At 38.7% G+C, this 20,903-nt stretch overlaps 1 protein-coding gene and 1 long non-coding RNA gene across 6 annotated transcripts in view; one reads left to right on the top strand and one right to left on the bottom strand.

Moving 5' to 3' along the window:
• Window positions 1-19,591, bottom strand: part of Tdg (Thymine DNA glycosylase) — a 67,352-nt gene extending 47,761 nt beyond the window's left edge. For 2 of the 5 annotated variants that reach the window (XM_014239534.3, XM_014239535.3), the window contains exon 1: window positions 19,068-19,206. The gene's annotated coding sequence lies outside the window, so the exon portion shown is untranslated. Of the gene's footprint in view, window positions 1-19,057; window positions 19,207-19,400 lie in introns of those variants that run through there. The other 3 variants (XM_036367578.2, XM_070112699.1, XM_036367542.2) reach the window with 3 other exon arrangements.
• LOC118681735 (uncharacterized) lies at window positions 19,049-19,903 on the top strand. The gene is made up of 2 exons (XR_004977474.2): window positions 19,049-19,153; window positions 19,588-19,903. It is a non-coding gene; the product is annotated as an uncharacterized lncRNA (long non-coding RNA).
• The last annotated feature ends 1,000 nt before the right edge of the window (window positions 19,904-20,903 follow it).

Genomic DNA, 20,903 nt, shown 5'->3' with positions numbered 1-20,903 from the left:
GGTTTTGTGCCTTTTTAAAACTGAAAGTGTTAATGGTAATTTTTTCAGATTCTTGAAAAAAAAATTGGAAGACTGATAGCTTCTTTTCTCCCAAAAAGTTTGCTTTTAATCTGGCCTATGCTCGGGCTGTCTTGCGTCCTCTTTTCTCAACATTTTTTTATGTTCGTTTGTTTCTTTTTCTCAGAATGTTGCCTTATAACTTGGAAAAACTGCGACATTTTCTGCCCTTTTTCAAAATTTAGGGGAAAGAGTTGGCCGGCGGATGTTTATTTATCGTTTTTGATAGTTATTTTTTTGAATAAAGTTTTTCTATGAATCATAATGAATCGGTCAATTATGTTAAGCGCAATAATAATAATAATAAATAGTGAAGAAGTTGGTTGGCATTTTTTGTTCTTTTTTCATGTAAAAAATTGAATATTGGAGCATATATGTATATAATGTTGTCATATAAAGAGAATATATTTTCATCAAGAAAAGAAAATGTTATGAGATGAAGGTGCTTTTTTTAAGTTTAAGTTTTGTATGTAATTAAATCCTTATTAAAAAATATCCTTTTATCTTTTAAACTGTCATGCATTTGTTGTACTGCCACTAGTATTTCTGAATGGTAATACAAGTTATAATTTTCTATATTTCTAAATGAAGGGTAATCATCTCAAAAGCTTGGTAGGGAATAAATGAGGGATACATCCAATTAAAAATTAAGTGAATAATCAATTTGGATATGATGTTACTCAAAGAAAACCATCACTATGATAAGATTTCGCTTATTTGCCGAGTATATTTAGTAGAGATCATGGGATATTTACTTAGCAATTGTATTGCGGTTAGAAAAATTGTGTATTCTGTATGCTTTCGTTTTGGTATATCTTCCGTGTTTGTTTTCTCTCAATAAGCTCCTAAAAAGCGTATATTTTATACCTTAAACATTATTACGTTTGCCAAGAGAACTTTGAAGGCTCTATAAAATGTATATAGAAATTAAGCGTGACGAGCTGGATCGATTTAGCTATCTATGTCCGTCTGTACTTCTGTATATATGCGATCTAGTCCCTCAGTTTTTCGAATATCGCTCTGAAATTTTTCACACGTCCTTTTCTCTCAAAGAAGCCGCTCATTTGTTGGAAACGCCGATATCGGACCACTATAGCATGCCATAAAAACTGAACGATCTTTTGATCGTCGATCAAGTCCTTGTCTCGCAAAATTTTTTACTTGATTAGGTATCTTCACGAAATTTGGCATAGAATATTGCCAAAAGTAACGCTACAATATTTGAAGAAACATTTCAGATCAGACTACTATATTATACTATTAAGCTACAATATTTGAAGAAACTTTTCGGATCAGACTACTATATTATATAGCTGCCATACAAACTGAACGATCAAAATCAAGTTTTTGTATGGAAAAACTTTTTTATGTGACAAGATATCTTCACGAAATTTGGCATTTCTATTGCCCGCTACGATCTCCGAATAAATTTTTCAGATCGGACCACTATGCATATAGCATCCATACAAACTTACTGATCCAAATCAAGTTCTTGTATGGAAACTTTTTTTTATTTTTTAAGGTATTTTAACTTCGGTACATGCGAAATTAACGTTTTTTCTTGTTTTGTTCTGATATACATATGTATCCTATCTAATAGGAAGTTATTTACTGACAACACCATTTATTATATGAGCCTAAAATATATATTTTACACATTGACCGATATTTTCGGTAACAAGTCAACTATGGGCACTGGGGTCCACATATTCAGTACCTAGGGGCTTGAACAGTTTTGGTTCGATTTAGACAATTTTTAGTCACAAAGTGGCATACTTTAAACGCATTATTCACGCAAAGTTCTACCCCGATGCAATCATTGTTGCTTTATTTGCATAGCGGAAAGTGAAAGAATCAGATGGAATTTAAAACGGTGTTATATGGGAAACAGGCGTGGTTGTAAACCGATTTTCGCACTATAACATATATATATACAGTTAAATTTTTTTTTTTAAGTGAGCGTGGTCCCGCCCCTAATACGTTTAATGTGCATATCTCCGAAACTGCTAAATCGGGTGACACCATCTATACTAATATTATAAATGCGAAAGTCCGTTTGTTTGTTACCCTTTCACGCAAAAACTACTTAACCGATCATCATGAAACTTTGTACACATACTCTTGGAGGTGTCAGAATGAACATAGGATACTTTTTATTAAAAAATCTGTAAATTTTTTTATTTTTTAAAATTTTTAAAATTATTTTTGAGGATTATATATGTTTGTAAAATAAATTTGAAAATTTTGAATTTTGAAAAAAAAAAGTTTGGCAGATATGAAGTTATTGGCTCAATGGATAAAAAATGTCAGCATTGTGATGCTTTTAAATAGAAAGATGAAACTGCTGGAATGTGCTGCAGCACTGGTAAAGTTTCACTTCCATTACTTGGTGAATCAGAAGAAACTTTAAAAACTTTATTATTTAGTGTCACAGCTGAGTCAAAACGATTTCTAAGTAAAATAAGGAAGTATAATTCTTGCTTTAAAATGACATCCTTCGGAGTTGATAAATTGATAAGAATGCCTGGATTTTCACCAACCTTTACTGTATAAGGACAAATATATCATCAAATTGAGACATAGTATTACGAGCACGTAATAATGCGTTAAAGCGCGTAGCTGATACTGATAAATTTGATGGCGCTTCGCAGTATCCATTAATTTTCAGTAAAGGTGAAACAGGATATCATTTCAATATTTCAGTCATCAATCCGACAACGAACGAGCCAATTCCAAATAAAAAAAGTTTCCTGTATGGACTTTTATGCGTATTATATGATGCTTCGAGAACATGACTTCAATCTTTTTCTGCGTACAAGGCATCGCTTCACTCAATTTTTAGTAGATATATATATTAAAGTAGAGAGTGAACGTCTTCGTTACATTTCTCTAAATCAGAAAAAATTACGAGCTGAAAATTACATACATCTACACGATGCGATTAACGCAAATGACAATATTAGACCTAATGACATTGGCAAAATGGTTATTCTGCTGTCCACTTTTGTGAACAGTCCCCGTTATCTGCATGAGTACACTCAAGACGCATTTACTTATGTACGAACTTAAGGAAGGCCTGACCTCTTCGTAACTTTTACCTGTAATCCTTCGTGGCAGAATGTAACTCAAGAACTAATGGCTGGTCAAAAAGCAACTGATCGTCACGATATAGTTGCTCGCGTATTTCGTTTAAAGGTTCAGAAGTTATTGAACGTTGTGACTAAAGGAAAAATATTTGGAGACGTCGAGTGCCATATGTACTCCATTGAATGGCATAAACGAGGTCTACCACATGTGCACATATTGATTTGGTTAAAACAGAAGCTACTTCCTAATCAAAAAGACAAAATAATAAGCGCTGAAATTCCAGATACAGAAGAAGATAAAAATCTGTACGACACGGTTATTAAAAACATGTTTCCCGTCAAGCTTAGCTTTGCCGTAACTATAAACAAAGCACAAGGACAAACATTACAGGTGGCAGGAGTGCATTTAGAAAAGTCAAGCTTTTCACATGGTCAACTATATGTAGCCTGTTCGCGTGTATCTAATGCCCGGAATTTACACATATTTGCACCCAACGGGAAAACGTATAATATAGTTAATAAAAATATCCTTGATTAATCATCTATATTGCTTATTTTTAATTGTTACATCTCAAAATTATTTATTTTCGTTATAGTGAAATATATTTTAATCTTTCTTGTATTGCTTCAATAAAGTATATTTTAAAATTTTTAAATTCATTGTATTTAGTAAATTTTGCAAGTAATCCAAGCCAAGCAATAAAATATATTCTTTCTATTGATCCGTTTCTACTATAGTGATATTTGATACTTATTTGATGGATTCGATGCGAGCGAAGCCGCGGGTAAAAGCTAGTACATACATATATACGTATATTAACAAACTAATAAACGAATTTGTACATACATATATCTACATCTACATGTGTACAAGTACACGAGGAAATCGGTGTATCGGATTTAATCATACAACTATGAGTATGATTCATTTTCGGTTATTACCTGCACAAGCGAACGTTCATAAGAAAAGCATGTATAAGCTGATCGCTGCTGATTCCAACTTGTTCATTGTAGCTGGTTTGAAGACGACCTGTGCGATTTGTGTACATTAATCAAAGTGACAGGATCAGTCAGAGTAACGGATCAGTACCCGGGTATGAACAAAAATCGAATACTCGTTGCAGTTCTCTGGTGGTTATGACTTCTGTAGCATGCCAGGTAGGACGTTCTAAAATCGAGTCTTAGATTCATACAATTCATGTAAAATTATAGGTTCATTTTCGATTGCATATTAATTTTTAATCTCATATCTGCTTTGCAATTTCTTGCTTGAGCGTTTCAATGTAAGAGAAAAAAGAGTTAATACATAAATGAACAGCATAGATTGGATAGCAAAATTGAAATACTTTTTTTTTGTTTTGAAAATCGAATGTTAAGAGTACAATTCTAATGAAAACCAATGAGATTTTCCAATTCTCACAACAGCCGGTTCTACGATGCCGAAATTAACCCGCATTTTATCCAGCTAAGGACTGTTATTTCGGCGATTTAACCTTATTTGAATAAGATTTTAGATTTTTGAGATTTGATTTTAGTTTTGAGCTTTTGGATTATGAAAAATTATAACTAAAAAAACTAGATGTGTGAAAAATCGTATAAACAAAAAGAACAATGGCAACATTGGTGAAATTATACAAAAAAAAAAAAAAATGATTTCTGCGTTGCAACTACGGGCATTACTTATCACAAATTTGGTTTAATACGGGCGGTAAGTACGGAAAGAAGGAATGTCGGTGACTGTTTGAAGCATTAAGACCTGTTCAGGCCCTAAGACACATAGGGAATGGTCCACACGTTATGTGACCCCATGCTACCTACGCAATACAGCGATAACAGCCTCTACGGCCGTGCTAAATGTACCTAGTTCGCACAATGAGCCGACACTCCAGCCGAGTGGCCGACAAGGAACCTCTACGGTCCCACGGAGCTCAACTAGGCAGCATGACTCCCAGACTGACATACATATATGACAGGGTATAGCTATCCGGTCAGGCTATGTTGAGCTCGAAATATTTAATATACACTGACGGACAAAATTTTTGGCACAGCATGTTTTGGTTCCTTGAGTTATCTGTAAATACGTTAATATAAAAGATACCACCCGAACATAGGTGCGCTGCTTCGAAGTGAGAACCGATTGGTACTAGGCGCACCACGATCTATGGCACTCTTGCCTGTCAAGCGATCATAGAGGGGATAGAGTTGGCGGAACAAATAGACGATTTGACATTCCGCACAATGAATGACGAAGCCGCCACCAGAATCATAGGCACCTGTAGAAGCTCGCCTGGTATATCCATCGCTAGTGGTGGTCTGATAAACAGCATAGCCTGGCGACCTATGCTAACTCTAGCATCAGACCACCTGCAAATAATTATCTCTATCGAGAAACCATCCGACTATATTTCTGTGGACAACCGCACCTACGTTAATTTTAACATAGCTAACTGGGTCGTCTTCACAGAACTCACATAGAGCACCGTCAAAGCACTACCTACTAAGGTGATCACTTCTACTACTGCTCGCTTCATTCTCGTTGAACAAATTCATGAAATGCGCCCAAACTTCTCAGCCGAATCAGCAGTCTTAGCAAACGAGCGCGACTTCTTACGCCAGGTCGACCCCTGTGATCCCCGTATAAGGGATCTCAATTTGGAGATTCGACATCTGTTAAATCAACATAAGCGGACGAAATGGTTAGAGCACCTGAAGTCATGCAACCGCTCCGCGGAGTGAGCAAGCTTTGGAATACTGTCAAATCGTGGATATCTCTGAGCAGTCGTCAATCATCGGTATTATTTCGAGGTATATACGCTGCTAGGGACCTAAACCTCTCCCCTGCCAAATCCACGGCCACCCTATTCACTAACTGAACGGAGGAGTACATACTGGATCCCAAAATCTTCGTCGATGACGTTAAAATTTTGACGATTAACAACCCTAAAATTTTAGGCTTTACCGCGATTGTTACAAAGGTACAGAGCCGCAACAAGATCTTCAAGTCGCTAGACGGCAGCACTTGGAGCAAAGAAAAAGACACGTTGTTGGCAACATACAAAGCAAGCGAAAGGCTGGTCATCAACTACGCCGCCCCAATATGATCGCTTAGATGCAGCAGAACGCAGATGAAGAAGATTCAGACCTGCCAGAGCACCGCACTCCGAACTATAACATGATGCCTATTGATGTCACCTATCGAACACCTACACAGCGGGGCTCGCATGCTACCTGTAAAGGAGCATAACACGCGTCTCTCCAAGCCGTTTCTACTCGGATACTTTCGCCGAAATCATCTGCTTGAAGTGGAGTCGCCTCCTAGGAACATCAGGATAACATTTCCCCAACATGTCGACGAACTAACACCATAAACCGACCGACCACGTTTCGGACGTGACCAACTTCCGACAGGCACTGAACGCCATTCACAGCGGAGCTATGAGTCCAAACACCACCCAATGAGTTCCCGCACGACACTAATCACCTCTTGTATGCCCTATGAAACCTACTCACTTAACCCCCCTTCTCCCAATGGTCCTTACCCGTCGAAACAGCTCGTTTCCTTGACCTACCGTTAAGTGACCTCGATGACAGTTAACTTTTTGCTCTCCTCCAAACAAGATCTAGATAACCACTACAACAACAACAACTGGTGTTCCACAACAGTCCGCTCTACTTCAGCGGAATATTATCCGTCCAAGGTCAGTTATTTCAGCGATCTAACCCCGTTTGGATCGGTGAGTAGTAACTTAAATCATCCTTGAAGCAACACCAGCGTTTTTTCGTATACTCTTGATTCGTGCTCCATCTAAATTCCACCGCGAAAAGGTGCAATAATCCGAAGACTGGTCGGCGCACTGTGTGAGGTCGTCGACGTAATCGGGTAAAGACCTCTCGATGTTCCTAGGAGGCGGCTCCGATTCAATCAGATGACTGCAAGGATGGTTTCCACGAAAACATCCCAGCAAAAACTGCTTGCATTATATTCTTTGTTCGGTAGCATGCGGGCCTCGGCTGAAGATTTCAAGAGACACCCAGTAATCATTCGAAGTGCAGTATTCTGTCTAACACGTCTAAAGCTTCTACGTCTGCGTTTCACTATATCCAGGCGACTATATGGTGCAATGTAATAACACAAAATTTTTTGTTTACGTGCAATTAAAGTTATTTATGCACTATAATGAAATAAATGTGTAAAAACGAATAAGTGAAGTGCAAGTGGATATAAAAGTAAAAAATATAGAGCCTCACAAAAATATTGATATTATATTTTGTTAGAAAAAGGAACCCATAGGTTTTTGGTTTCTAGAATATATTTTTGGAAACTCTGTTATTACTTCAAAAAAAAGTTTTTTATTTTGAAATAAAATATGAATTTAAACTACTTCAAGTATAAACTTGACCAAACCAACATTGCAAAAGTATTCGGAAAACTAATTTCTAACATACTTTGCAAAAGTCCTGTTATTATTGCTAGCGTTCTAAGTTTTCAGTAGCAATTTATGTTTAGTCTGAATAAAAATTTAGTAGCATTCAGTTATTTTTTTTGTTTGTGAAAAATACGTTAAACTGTGTAAAATATGAGAAGAAAATCAAAATAAACCACATTCGAAGAAAAAAAATTTAATATTCGAAAGGAAAAATGTTGCAGAAGATATAAAAATCCACTAATAGAAGCGGTTCAACCATCCACAGCATTTTGCAGAGGAATTCGCTGAAGTTGAGGCTACGATCAGGAAGGCCGATTAAACTTCAAAGCCGTGATAAAGCTGTTAGCGTAAATTGTTAAAAGTTAATTTAAATATTAGCGCGTATAAATTCGGATTTTCAGGTCGTTGCATATTTAAAAAGGACAAAGACCCGACACAAAAAGTTCCCGTTCTCAGTCCCCGGATCTTAATCTGATTGAGCACTTGTAGACAGACTTGGAATGTGCTACTCGAGCAAACAAAGTAACATTCAAAACCGGCCTCCAGGGAGGCCGCGAAAATAATAGCCTTATTTTAACGCGAAGATGAGAATTCCGTGAACGGAAAGTAAATGTTTTGAAAATAACTTTTATCTATATATAATAAAGATACACGACTTTCTTTTTACACTATTTATACCTCACGAACGGTTGAACCGATTTGGTGGAGAGGCAGCTTAGAATCAGAGGACAGACATAGGATACTTTCTATCTTTTTATATTAAAAGTCAGAACAAGTCATAAATTCACAATAACAAAAATATTTCAAATCATACGCATGTGTTCAAAATTCATGTACTTGTCATTTGAATTTGAATGAATATTACTCCAAAAATAAAATAATAACACATAGCTGCAACAGTACAATAATTTAAATTTTTTGTTCCCGTGAGTGGCAAAATCATCATTACAATGCCTAGACTAAGACGATCGAATCCTTCCCCACAATAAGGTCAATTAGGAAGGTTACGAAATATTGCGAATGAAAGGACTGTAGAAGAAATCGCCCGTGAAGAGCGCTGCGTTAGTATGGCTTGACTTCATGCTTCTCAATCACAAGAGTAAAATGAGACAGCCCATTGTTATTGTAACGGTTATCTAGTCCCCGCTTGTATCAAGCGTATCAAGAACGCAAGGGACACTCTAGATTCACGTGTCAACTCGTGCTCTACGGCTGCGATGGGTGCTGGTTTGACCCCAAGTACGCCATTCACTGAGAGGGAGTCGGTGAAGGTGTTGATGGCTCCACTTTGAATCGCTGTCAGTGCATGTCTAAAGTGCATTGCGTCCGAAGTCTGGTCGGCGTTCTGTTCAATGTCGTCGTCGTAATCAGGGAAGAACCTCTTGATGTTTCTAGGAGAGCAGACGACTGCAGGTGTGGTTTCTACGAAAACATCCCAGCAGAAACTGCTTGGAAAGAAGCTCGTTAAGTTCCTTGACCGGAAGCATAAGGGCCTCACTACGTAGGTGTTCGATTGGGGGCATCAAGTGGCATCCTGTAATAGTCCGGAGTGCAGTGTTTTGATATGTCTGAAGCTTCTTTATCTGCGTTCCACTACATCCAGGTGACCATATTGGTGTAGCGTAGTTTAAGACCGGCCGGCCGATTGCCTTGTTGCCAACAACGTTTCTTTGTCTTTTCCCCAAGAACTGCCGGCAAGCGATTTGAGAATTTTGTTGCGGCTCTATACTTTGGTAGTTATCGCGGTCGTGTGAGAAGTGACAGAAGCACAGACTGTCGAATGTAACTCCTAAAATTTTAGGTTTCTTGACTGTCGGAATTTTAATGCCATCGACTGAAATGTTTAGATCCAGTCTATACTCCTTCGACCAGTTTGTAAAAATGGTCGCTGTGGATTTAGTGGGGGAGAGTGTTAGGCTCTTTGCAGAGAAGAAGCGAGAAAGATCGGAGAGATAGGCGTTTACTTTTGAGCACATGCTATCAATTCCATTGCCCGACGTCAATATCGTACAGTCATCTGCGTACGAGGTCATGGAAATTCCCTCTGGTGGTTGGGGGAGTTTCGAGATGTAGAAATTAAGCAGTAGCGGAGAGAGGACACCGCCTGTTTTATTCTTTTCAGCTTGGAGTTTTGACCTCGAAACAGTACGGATGAATGCCGACCGCTCAGGTAGTTCATAATCCACCGCTTGTCCTCAAGTAGCGTTGTGTGTTTGACTACGAGGAGCGTTCTCTTGCAGGGTGGCTTTTGGTTTAGGTCATTAACGTTTATGACGTTAAATGCTGTGAATGACACTTGTTAATCTCGTCACCGAGGTGATTAGAAACTGATCTACTCAAAATTCCCCAGTGCGACTCTGATTTAGCGCCAGCTATTTGTCAGTTGGGAAATGTATAACATTATCGCAGCTGATTTAGACATTTCAAAATATCAAAATGAAAAAAATTAAACCAACAAATAAAAAAAAAAGGGTAAAGAAATAAGTGAAAATGGATGAAATAGATTAAGTGCAATCTAATCAAATTAAATCCATTGAATGGTAAGTATTAATATCATAGCCTCTGCGAATGGCAGGCACCTTGCCGTGGTGCAGGGGCTGAAGTAGCAAGGCATTCTCGGCATCTCCCAACCGGGGTGAGGAGTGCTGCCAGCACCTCTCACACGGGTTGGCAGAAGCCGCATGCGTGCGACAACAAAAAGCCTAATCCAGGGTGGTATGCGACTCCAGTGCCCATTGGATGATTTGCAGCCAGGAGGTAAATTCGGCTGTATTTCAACGGAGCCTTCCCAACACCGGGCCGCATTGGGAAGTAACGGTGGCCTTACCGCGTTATGGACTCTGGCGCGGCGGACTTTTGAGTTCCCCACAATGAATGTTGGCCGGACGGCTCGCCAGGTCGAGCGCATGAGTAAGAAAAAGATGAAAAACAACCAACAACACAGCAACGGACACAACAAGGCAACAACAACAGCGAAAGGACAAGGACAAGACCATCAAACCAAGCACCGGTGCAGGTAAGGGAGGTTCAAGGGCTAAACAGAATTTCAGCTTCCTGGACGCCCTTTCGTCAGAAAAGCGAGCGCTGTTCGAGGAGCATGCAAGAGACGATGACGACGACATGCTCTCGTGCAGCGGCACTCAGCAGGCGAGATTGACTGCGGCCGGCGCTGGTAAAGCGAACCCCATCGAGGCTCCCTCGAGTAGAATCAACTGCTCGGATTCGGGGGAGTCACAACGGGTATCTACCGAGGGGGTTCGCAAAAAGAAACGAAAGAGGGAGGTAGACTACCCCCTCTACCACCAACTGGGTATTTTAGAGTTTCTAACACAAGACCTGGTTGCTGTGCAGGCTAAAAGCAACGAAGGAGCGGACTTCGTCCTGGCAGCGGCCTACTTTCCGGGGGACACAGTGACAGCAACTCCAGAGGCCGTTGATAACCTGGTGAAATACTGCGGGAGAATTAACCTGCCTCTCGTCCTAGGATTCGACGCCAACGCCCATCACACGGAATGGGGCAGCACGGACTGCAATACACGGGGTTAGTCTCTCCTTGAATTTATAATTAGTAGGAATTCAAGTATTGTAAACGTGGGGTGCGAACCCACCTTTGTAACTAGTGTAAGAAGGGAGGTGCTTGACATCACTCTTGGTAACGAACTTATGACAGAGCTGATCGGGCAATGGAGGGTGTCATCGGAACCCTCCATGTCAGATCATCGTATCATAAGATTTGCACTAGAGGTAGAAGTCAGACAAATCTCTCCCAGGCGTATCCCCAGAAACACGGACTGGGCCACTTTTAGGGATACGCTTGAAATAAGGGTCAATGGGAGGGGGCAGCTAGACGGCACTGCCACTGCTTCTGGACTGGAGAGCAGATTGTCTGCGCCAGTCCATTATAGAGGCATATAACGGCAGCTGCCCCCTAAAGACGACCACCAAGTGCCGAAGTTGTTCCTGGTGGTCAAGTAGGCTCTCAGAACTAAGAAAAACGGTACGCAAGCTATTTAACAAGGCCAAGCGTACCGGGAACTGGGAGAACTACAAGTGCAGCCTAACTGCTTACAACAAGGAGATTAGGTCAGCAAAGCAGAAGAGCTTCAGGAAGTTTTGTGAAAGCGTCTTCTCAACGCCAGAGGAAGCAAGATTGCATAAGACTCTGACTAGAGGCAAGACCGACACACTGCCAGCAATTAAAAAATCTGATGGGACATATACGTCCAGCGCAGAAGAAAGAGCCGCGGCCCTTCTACTTGCGCATTTCCCGGACACATGTCAAGAAGACCAGATCCAACCTATAGTGGAAGCCATCACGCTTCGATTGGATAGTCGCAAAACAGCTCTTCACTACAGACTCCATCAAGTGGACTTTGGCCTCCTTTGAAAGATTTAAGTCCCCGGGTGCGAATGGCATACTTCCAGCATTTCTGCAACAGGGGGAACAGGTACTACTGCCCCACCTTTTTCGGCTGATGAGCGATAGCCTAGCGCTGACATATATCCCAGAACCATGGCGCACCGCAAAGGTGATCTTCATACGCAAAGTAAGAAGGAAAGACTACTCGTTGGCAAAATCCTTCAGGCCAATCAGTCTAACTTCCTTCCTACTTAGGAGTATGGAAAAGATCATTGATCACGAAATATGATCGAAGGTACTGAAAACTGCACCGCTACACGCAAAGCAGCATGCTTACAGAGCAGGCAGGTCAACCAATACTGCTCTGTATCAGCTAACCTCAGAGATCCGAAGTTCGTTAGATGGGGGTGAGGTGTTGTTACGCCAGAAAACTTAGAACAACGAGAAGGTGCAAATTGAATTTTCTATGATGCTCGATTGGTTGGCTGAAAAATTGAGATCAAGGAGTTCACCATTTTCTGTAGTATATGCTGTTATTTAACAGAAATGAGAATTTATAACAACGTTCTCTGACAAATTACGTATCTCCCAACATAAAGAGAAAAATGAAATGAAATGAATGAGAAAACAAAAAATACAAATGCCACTTCACATATGCATGATTTTTTTTTGCCATATAAACGATTTTTATGATGAAAAATTGATAAAATATGATTTTTTTGCACAAATGCTACATTGATAAAATGTGAAAGATTATGCAAGAAATGATATTTTACTATTTTCATAATTTTCTAATTTCAGTTGTTACATAATTAATAATTTGTACGTATGTATATTAATATGATATATTATTATATATATATTTCATTCATAAAAGCAAACGCCTTACACATCTCCCCGAGCAGGCGTTTGCCCACAAGCGTATTTTCGCGACGATGGCAAAACCTAGAAATTGAACATCTTTCTGATGTTCCCTCTAGAAGGGAAAAGTGACAACCCTGCAAACACAGAAATCAATGACAAAAGTGGCAACAAAGCTTTTGTCGATTTAAAATATTTCACAATTCTAAAATATTTTTCCGTGGCTCGCAAAAATCTTCGTCAATATGTATGCATGTTCATATAAATACATACATACCTACAATGATTTGTAGGCAAAGCTGTTAGAGCGGCAAGGGAAATGATGACAATCGGCGAACGTTCGTTTATTTTTCGGCACATCTCGGATTTTCTACCAACAACACAACGCTTTGTCGTGGCGTCAGTTCTTCGACAGATTGACATAAAAGCAAAAATGTGTCAACGGAGATTTCACATGAAGAATTGAGTGTACATATATACATACAAATGTGCAAACGACATAATATATGTAAGTACATATTTACGTACATAATTACTTTTACACATGCATTTGAAAAGAAAAATTGAAGCATGAATGTGAAATGCCGACGGCAAAACACAATTCTGTACTTTTGTGAATCCATAATGGTGTCAAGTAAATGAATGATTTTAAGAAATATATCAAAATATTTTTAAATTATTATTAATAACTCACAATAAAGTAAAAATGAATTAACATAAAATAATTTAAAAATAAAAATAAATAATAGTTCAATAAAAGGGAATAATTTGTCAATTGTCATATCAATATTCCCAGTTTTGCTTACATATTATATTCTCTTCAATATTCGTCGGTTGGTTATGTTAAGAGAGCGTATGTTTACAGATTCACCGCTGTTATAAAAGCGAGAAATGTTATTTGTTTCTCGTGCATGTGTGGTGAACTCCTTGATAAATTCCTACAAATTGTTCGCTGTCGAACCTGCACCTTCTCGTTCATTTAAGTTCTCTGGTTACGCCTTCCTAGACATCGAAGGTGCTTTTGACAATACGTCTCACGAAAGCGTGTCAAGAGCGCCAGAGAAAAGGTGCACCAGTACGCAGATGGATAGAAGCCGTACTTCACACCAGGGTAGCTGAAACCACAGTAGGTGACACCAAAATTAGTTTTGGCACAACAAGAGGTTGCCCACAGGGTGGAGTGCTATACCCCCTACTTTGGAGCCTAGTTCTGGACGATCTTATTGAGCTGCTAACTAGCAATGGAATCCGCTGTCAGGGATATGCATACGATATTGATGGGAGAGACATTGGCAACATCTTCAAGGCATACACCATACCAGGTTGTTGTTGTTGTTGTTGTAACGATTATCTAATCCCCGTTTGGGTGATAAATTCTAGATTCGTTGTCGTCGAGGTCATCTAACGGAAGGCCCAGGAAACGAGCTGTTTCGACGGGGTCGGACCATAGGGAGAGGGGTGTTAGATGAGTGGGGTTTGTTGGGCATGCAAAGAGGTGGTTAGTGTCATGCGGAGACTCATTGCATGCAGGACATGTGTTTGGTATGTCAGGGTCTATTCTGGATAGGTAGGAGTTTAACCTGCTACAGTATCCAGAACGAAGTTGCGCGAGGGTCGCTCTAGATTCGCGAGGCAACTCGAGCTCTGTGTCTGCAATGGGTGGTGGTTTGACTCGTATTACGCCATTTACTGAGAGGGAGTCGGTGAAGGTGTTAATGGCTCCACTGTGAATGGCGGTCAGTGCCTGTCTGAAGTTAGTTGCGTCTGAAGTCTGGTCGGCGTGCTGTCTAATGTCGTCGACGTAGTCAAGGAAGGACCTCTTGATGTTCCTAGGAGGCTGCTCCGCTACAAGCAGGCGACTGCAGGGGTGGTTTCTGCGAAAACATCCCAGCAGAAACTGCTTGGAGAGGAGCTCGTTATGTTCCTTAACCGGAAGCATACGGGCCTCGCTATGTAGGTGTTCGATTGGAGACATCAAGAGGCATCCCGTGATAGTCCGGAGTGCAGTGTTCTGACAAGTCTGGAGCTTCTTATTCTGCGTGTCACTGCATCCAGGCGACCATATTGCGGCTGCATAATTGAGGACCGGCCGGCCGATTGCCTTGTATGTTGCCAACAACGTTTCTTTGTCTTTTCCCCATGAGCTGCCGGCAAGCGACTTGAGGATTTTGTTGCGGCTCTGTACTTTGGCAGTTATCGCGGTCGTATAAGGAGTTAAAGAGCACAGACTGTCCAAAGTGACGCCTAAAATTTTAGGGTTATTTACTGTCGGAATTTTTGTGCCATCGACTGAAATGTTCAGGTCCAGTCTGTACTCCTTCGTCCAATTGGTGAAGATGGTCGCTGTGGATTTAGTGAGGGAGAGTGTTAGGTTCCTTGCAGAAAAGAAGCGAGAAAGATCGGAGAGGTAGCCGTTTACTTTTGAACACATGCCATCGATTCCATTGCCCGACGTCAATATCGTACAGTCATCTGCGTACGAGGTCATTGAAATTCCCGCTGGTGGCTGAGGGAGTTTTGAAATATAGAAATTAAACAGTAGCGGGGAGAGGACACCGCCCTGCGGAACCCCCTGTTTAATTTTCCTGAGTTTGGAGTTTTGACCTAGAAATAGTACGGATGAGTGTCGACCGCTCAGGTAGTTCATGGTCCACCGCTTCAGCCCTGGAGGGAGCGTTGATTGTTCCAGGTCCTCAAGTAGCGTTGCGTGATTGACTGTGTCAAAAGCTTTTGACAAGTCCAACGCTACGAGGATCGTCCTCTCGCAGAGTGGCTTCTGGTTCAGGCCATGAACTATCTGGGCGTTTATGACGCTAAGTGCTGTGGTGGTACTGTGCACTTTACGGAAGCCATGCTGATGGTCTGCTAGGCTCAGGTGGTGGGGGAATGACGGGAGTAACAAGGCCTCAAGTGTCTTCACTACTGGGGAAAGGAGAGTTATCGGACGATAAGACTCCCCTTTGTTGGCGGGTTTCCCAGGTTTCAGCAGTGGGACCACTCTTCCGACTTTCCACACATCGGGTATTTGAAGAGTGGATATCGACAGATTGATGACCTTGGTGAACCATACCAGGTTGCTGATGGGGGGTTACGACCTCAGACGGTTGAAAACCGTAATCAATCTCCCGAGAAATAAATTCCGGCCGCTTGCCACGTTCTACACCGGCCATTGCAAGCTCAATAAGCGTCTATCCAACATGGGCTTGGTCTCTTCTGCAAACTGCCGGGTTTGTGACATGGAGCCGGAAACCCCAGAACACCTGTTAGTGGACTGCCCCAGCAGTCTGCAGACGCAGAATTAAGGCCATGGGATCCATGTTTCCCAACAGGAATCGCATTGCACCTAGCAGTATATTAGAGTTCATCTATATGCTGGGGCTAGATGAGTCGTTGTGACTTAGGGGAGGGCACAATAGACCATAGGTCGCGGTGCATACCTCTATTCATATCTATTCTATTCTATCAATATCATAGTTCAACATGGCGTACATTTTACATTGTTTGGTTTTGGTTTACAATAAAAAAAAACAGAATTTCACTGCTTATTACCAGGAGAAGATTAAGGATTGTTTACATAGATAAAACTAGACAAATGAGTGGCAACCGATTTAAAATCCTTTATCTTCACCCCTTTATAACTTTGCTAAAAATTTACACACGAAATATTTTACCTACTTTTTTAATTTAAGGTGAAGAAAGTTAGCTCGATGAATTATTACGCATACCGTTTGATGATTCGTCAAAATGCTGACAACTATTTGCAGCGGTTTCGTCGATTGTTTCAGCCGTATTGCGTTGACATGTACGTCAAGTTAGAAACGGAGCTTTTAATTTTCATTTCATATATCCATTTACGTGATACAATTCGTACCAAAGGAAATGCAGCTATATGCAAGAATATGGGCAAGATGGAATGACGTATGTTCGTCATTACGGTCGGCAAGATCTATTAATTACTTTTACTTGTAATCCAAAATAAAAAGAAATGTTTCAATTACTGCATCCCGGACAAAGATCAAGTGATCGGCACGATATCACAGCACGTGTATTCAGGGAAAAAATGCGGTCCCTGATGAACTACATTGTTAAATGTTAAATAACGCGTCTTTGGAGATACTCGATGCTGGATGTATTTACTCGACTGGAAAAAACGAGTCAACAATCGGGTTGCTCCATACACGTCAGTGAAGTCCATAAAATACATTTGCAAATATGTCTCGAAAGGCAGCGATATGACCGTTTTTGACATTCTCCAATACCAACGATGAAATTGCGCGCTATCAAGTTGGTTATTATGTCAACTGTCATTAGGTCACAGGTCACTTATTATCTTACAACATGGAACCCATTTGTTATTGTTCATATAACGAAAATTTTGTATAAATAAAATGCTTATTTAAAGCAAATATTTAAATATTTAATATAAAATAAATATGTAGAAACCTTGTAGTAAAGTGTTAGTGTATAATAAGGGCATAATATAAAAGAAAAGTTAACCATAAATACCCCTCTTAACCCTGAAATCGTGGATTTCTAAACTAAAGTTTTCCCTTTTCAGCTTTAAACGTAAATATCTCGAAAACTATAAGTTTCCCGCGCCTATATCTATATGTATTGTTAATCTGGAGGATCTCCTCTATCCGCCTATACCCATTTTACCTCCGAAAGCCTGAGACGGTATACTAAAGTTTTCCAGCCAATAATGTAGCTACATTATGAAAAATTTTAACTTTTACAAGCATGACAACCGGCTTATTTGAAATTAAGTTTATGTTTGGATTTTAACTTAAACTTAATCTTTAAAATGACGCAGCGAATTTAGGACAATAATTGGTAAATGTATAGTTTAGGTCCCCCAACTAAGGAGGCCTCAAAATTGAATTTTTTTTTTACATCGTCTTATTTTTACGCGTAGATTACAAATCCGTGAGCGGAAAGTGAATTTTTTTAATATTTCTATTTTTTTTTTATTTTTTCAAAAAAAAAAAAGTTTTATTTTTTTTATTAATATGCATTAACAATTGTGATACATTTAAATTAATTGTTTTATTTTTTTCTTTGAAAAAATCACATATTGTTCAAGTTTTTTAGTGTATTTACTGTTCTTCATAAACGTTTCTGGAAATTTATATTAAAATGTCAATGTTAGTGCACTTTTATTGTCATCGAAGTTGAGAGCAGCGAAAAGGAGTTTGACACGATTGAATTATGAACACCCCGGTTTTGGACCGACCAGGGTTATTCCGCCAGTGCGGAAAGGAGTTCAACGATCTCCGATATTCGTCCATACCATCAGATCGCGGCGCAAAGGAAATTGTAAATGTTACATGTCTTCAGTATATTTTTTTCATAAGAAAATGTTTAACACGTTGGACTGGTTATTACAGCTAAGTGATCTGAATTCTACAGAATTTTGCCGCTACAACAACAACAACTAAGTGACTTGAATATGTGATATGTGCAAAGTGTGTTAAATAAATTTTGAAAAATATACATAAATTATTTTAAAAAAATTCACTTTCCGCTCCGTAAAAATGAGACGATTTAAAAAAAAAATTCATTTTTGAGGCCACCTTAGTTGGGGGACCGAAACTATACATTTACCCAATAATTAACTGTTTTTGGTGCTTTTAAACAATGTGTGCTTAGCTATGAATTTACAAAATCTACAATTTCGCATCTACTAATCATTCCTATCACTTAATCTAGTCGCAAATTTGGTAATAACACATGGGGAGCAAAGTCACTGATTATGTCAGACAGTAGATGATAGATATAAACTCGGATATGTCTACACTTATTCATATATTATCTCAATTTAGAAACAACACCAATAAACAAAAACTACTTTAAGATGTTTAACAAAATATAAACATTTGTCTGTAAAGATGAGCGGTTTTAACTTTTGTGGTTAAAGTTTTTTGAGATCTACAAATTTTAGTGCGTCTGAAAGCTGGCATACCGACAAATGTTCCATCTCTAAAAGTATACAGGTTAGATGGTATACGCTGCAAAAATTTTCTTTAGGCTAAGCTGCATACGTACATATGTATATACCCCAGCATATAAAGGTTTTATTTGTGTACATATTTCTCTACTATTGTACATGAGCAAGTATTTATATTTAAAAATACGAATGTACACATGAATGTACTTATTTATATGTACATATATAGAAATATTTAGATAGATGTAAATATAAGTATGCTAAATTTTAATGAGCTATATGGATGGCTGCTGCAGTCATACTGGCTTTACCTACATACCCATACTTACTATACGTTTAGATGAATATCTTTGCATAGTAGCAAACAGATAGATGCACATATGGGACACACATATTCGCGCACAACCATATACAGGTAAGACGCGAGAAGAGAAGGCGATTATATGAACAAAGCATATATAGAATTTTTGCCGTTAGGAAAATCACAATGCTTATTGTGGAAAACTACACACATGTTAATACGTACACTTATATATTTTTGCACAATGCATATATTTGTGATATTTTTAAGTTACGAGGCAATATATTTAGAACAAATATTTTTTCATATTTTTTTCTTCACTGATAGCTGGTCGGTCGTTCTTATACAAAGAAAAACCCACCTTCAAAGCACACGACTATTTTATTATTCGAACACCAGTATCCAAATCTGCCTCATTATACCGTCCATAAAAACTAGCATATGAGTGCATAAATGGCTTTCTTAGTTATTCAAAAAATTAAAACAGTTTATAACATGATTTCCAAGTTTCTTTGTAATATGTATCTAAGTTATATATCCGATTTTAGATGGCAAAACGAAACGTTTATTCCACTGTACGACGTCAAACGCGAAGTGGTATCGCCGTCCCGAGAATCAAAACAAAACTCTGGATTAGATTAATGATGTTTTCTCCATTTACCGCACTGAAAACTTTATACACCAACCCCCGTAGTAATCAACGAAGCTTCCGACCGCGAAGTGTGCCTTTATAATTAAAATGGAAATTGCAAGGAACGACCGACTAGAAAACAGAATTGCCGTACCGAAAAAATATACAAATCTTAAAATAATGTAATACATAAAAATAAATATCGTAAAACATCAAAGTTACGGCAAAAACTATTTTGTACATACATATTAAATGTGTCTTATCAGCAAAAAAAAATTAAATTTAGTTTAAATAGTCATTGGTCATAAAATTTGTCGTACTTGCCTAAGACCGCATCTCCACAGGCAACAGCCATAGCCAACCAACTGTCCAATCTATTGCCATTAAGGTTGGCAATGTTTTTCTGTGAGCATTTGATATCATGAATTATCATTTATGAAATGGCATTGGGTAGGAACGTTCGAGCTGTTGTAGGGCATGTTTGAGCTCTTGATAAATATATAAGAAGACAATGGAAAACGTAGAAATCTACTTTTTTCGACAAATTTTTGGGAAAAATAAGATTTGATGTGTTATATGATTCAATCTTTCAGTACTTTTTGCGGAATGCCCATTTACCAATACCATTATTATATATATGCATAGATATTTACATTTGCTACCAATTATTTCTCTTTATATATACATTTATTATATAATTTATAAATATTTTAACCATATATTATGTATGCATACATATATATAGGTATTAATGATTATTATCCATGTTTTGTTCAAATGTATGCTTTGTATATAACTTTGGTACATTGCAGTTTACGGAACAAAACATGAAACATCGGGCACTGTCATTTTATTTTTGCTGGCAACATGCGCCGGAAATTTTCAGTAGAAATGTAGACGAAACGACCAAAATGACAGTTTATTGTCAGCAATAGATGTCAAGATATATATTTAGATAACTTTGGCTCAACATAAGCAATATGCAGTCTTTATTTGCAATACTGCTAGCAACACAGATTGTCAGAAATACCCTATCTATCGTAAATCTCTCAAAAGTATAAAACGTTAATCCGAAATATTGTTGATAACAAGTTGTAATATGCTCGAATATACATGAGTACATATAGGTATATGAACAAAATTACTTAAAACTATTAAAAACAAACAAAAAAATATCTAAATTATCTACGAATACCCCAAAAAATTAAACTATAGATCACAACATTGACATAA

The sequence above is a fragment of the Bactrocera oleae genome, chromosome X (assembly GCF_042242935.1).
Source record: "Bactrocera oleae isolate idBacOlea1 chromosome X, idBacOlea1, whole genome shotgun sequence".
In the NCBI taxonomy this organism is placed as follows: Eukaryota; Metazoa; Arthropoda; class Insecta; order Diptera; family Tephritidae; genus Bactrocera; species Bactrocera oleae.
This window is presented reverse-complemented; position numbering and strand designations above follow the sequence as displayed.